The sequence below is a fragment of the Nycticebus coucang genome, chromosome 1, assembly GCF_027406575.1.
Source record: "Nycticebus coucang isolate mNycCou1 chromosome 1, mNycCou1.pri, whole genome shotgun sequence".
NCBI classification, from domain to species: Eukaryota; Metazoa; Chordata; class Mammalia; order Primates; family Lorisidae; genus Nycticebus; species Nycticebus coucang.
Genome location: NC_069780.1, coordinates 133,526,557 through 133,529,428, shown reverse-complemented (window position 1 = coordinate 133,529,428; position 2,872 = coordinate 133,526,557).

The following is a 2,872-nucleotide window of genomic DNA, read 5'->3' as shown; positions in this document are numbered from 1 at the left end:
GGAAGTGTTAAGTAGTGACATTTTTTGTCTGGATTACCTTAGGCCCAAGGCCTGAAAGCTTGTGAAATCTGGCTGGAGTGTTAATCTATAATTCATGCTAGGAGACAAATGACCATTTTTCATATTCTCCAACTCCATGACATTGATGGCAGGCCGGTGTTATCTGTACATTAAAAATGATCTTTCTTGTACTCACAGGGCTCAAGAGTTCAGATTTATCATCTCAACCAGACTACTTTTGAATTCCGAGTGGGAGGACTAAATAAGGGGAAGAGGGAGAAAAGACTGGGCAGCCAAAAACCAATGGCCATTGCAAGTGTGCATTTAAATTGTGTCAGCTGAGTTGGAGAGGAGAATTGGTACAGCTTAGTGTAACTGAGAGTGGCCTCTTCAGAAGGGCTTTCATTTATGTGAAAAGAATATGTGACTATACTTTTGCTGTGGTTGAAGGTGAAAAAGTGAGGTGTCTATGAGCCAATAAAAATCAAGGGCAGTGGGGTGGCACCTGTGGCTCAGTGGGTAGGGCTCCGGCCCCATATGCCAAGGGTGGCGGGTTCAAACCCAGCCCATGCCAAGCTGCAACAAAAAGATAGCCGGGCGTTGTGGTGGGCGCCTGTAGTCCCAGCTGCTCGGGAGGTTGAGGCAAGAGAATCACTTAGGCCCAGGAGTTGGAGGTTACTGTGAGCTGTGTGACGCCACAGCACTCTACCAAGGGTAATGGAGTGAGACTCTGTCTCTACAAAAAAAAAAAAAAAAAAAATCAAGGGCAGATACTAGAGAATCAGTTTGAATTTTTCTCCTGAAATGGCCTGTGATGGTCAGCCCTCTCCAGAGCAGAGCATGTTGGACAGAAGACAGTGAAGGAATTCAAGCTCAAGTTCTGCTTGGGTAATTTGCTGAGCAGTAAGATGCATGTGACGAGACAGGATGTTCGCTCATCTTAGGAGAAGATATAGAATTAAATCCAAAGGGAACATCTAGCATTGCAGGATGCAATGAGCTCAGAACAGGGGGACCACAGCAACACACATCGATACCAATCTCCTGTGCGGAGGAAGGAGAACTCTACGTAGAGTATTAAGTTCATTGTGGAGACTGTTTTCAAGACCAGCGTTTCTCAAACTATGCTCCTGTGCTAGACAAAGCTTGAATTAATGAACTTTGCTTCATTAGCTAAGAGAAGATGGCAAATGACTTAGTTTTTAATGTTTCACAGATTTCCTTTTTTCATTATGGAGTACTTCCACCATACCCCCTGCCCTACCTCTCCCCACGTTTTCCCCTCCTGAGCAAGTTTGAGAGCTGCTGAGGGAGGTATGGACACTCCTGTGTCAGGAGTGTCCTGACAATAGACCAAAAGAGACTTGCAGTAACAGCTGGAGGCAGGCTAAATGCTAGAGTGCGCTTTAATACAGTGGTTCTTCAGCTTGAGTGTGCCCCAGACTCACATGGAGGACCTGTTAAAAACATAGCTGGGAATAGAGAACCAAGAGATGAATCCAGCTACTTACCGTTATTTGATCTTCGACAAGCCAATTAAAAACATTCAGTGGGGGCGGCGCCTGTGGCTCAATGAGTAGGGCGCTGGCCCCATATGCCGAGGGTGGCGGGTTCGGACCCAGCCCCTGCCAAACTGCAACAGAAAAATAGCCGGGCGTTGTGGCGGGCGCCTGTAGTCCCAGCTGCTCGGGAGGCTGAGGCAAGAGAATCGCCTAAGCCCAGGAGTTAGAGGTTGCTGTGAGCCATGTGACGCCACGGCACTCTACCCGAGGGCGGTACAGTGAGACTCTGTCTCTACAAAAAAACAAAACAAAACATTCAGTTGGGGAAAAGATTCCCTATTTAACAAATAGTGCAGGGTGAACTGGCTGGCAACCTGTAGAAGACTGAAACGGGACCCACACCTTTCACCATTAACTAAGATAGACTCTCACTGGATTAAAGATTTAAATTTAAGACATGAAACTATAAAAATACTAGAAGAGAGTGCAGGGAAACCCTTGAAGAAATCGGCCTGGGTGATTATTTTATGAGGAGGACCCCTCCGGGCAATTGAAGCAGCTTCAAAAACACACTACTGGAACCTGATCAAACTAAAAAGCTTCTGCACAGCCAAGAACACAGTAAGTAAAGCAAGCAATCAGCCCTCAGAATGGGAGAAGATATTTGCAGGTTATGTCTCCGACAAAGGTTTAATAACCAGAATCCACAGAGAACTCAAACATGTAAGAAAAGAACAAGTGATCCCATTGCAGGCTGGGCAAGGGACTTGAAGAGAAACTTCTCTGAGGAAGACAGGCGTGCGACCTACAGACATATGAAAAAATGCTCATCATCTTTAATCATCAGAGAAATGCAAATCAAAACTACCTTGAGATACAATCTAACTCCAGTAAGATTAGCTCATATCACAAAATCCCAAGACCAGAGATGTTGGCGTGGATGTGGAGAAAAGGGCACACTTCTACACTGCTGTGGGAATGCAAATTAATACATTCCTTTTGGAAAGATGCTTAGAGAACACTTACAGATCTAAAAATAGATCTGCCATTCAATCCTGTAATTCCTCTACTAGGTATATACCCAGAAGACCAAAAATCACATCATAAGAAAGATTTGTACCAGAATGTTTATTGCAGCCCAATTCATAATTGCTAAGTCATGGAAAAAGCCCAAGTGCCCATCGATCCACGAATGGATTAATAAATTGTATATGTACACCATGGAATATTATGCAGCCTTAAAGAAAGATGGAGACTTTACCTCTTTCATGTTTACATGGATGGAGCTGGAACATATTCTTCTTAGTAAAGTATCTCAAGAATGGAAGAAAAAGCATCCAATGTACTCAGCCCTACTATGAAACTAATGT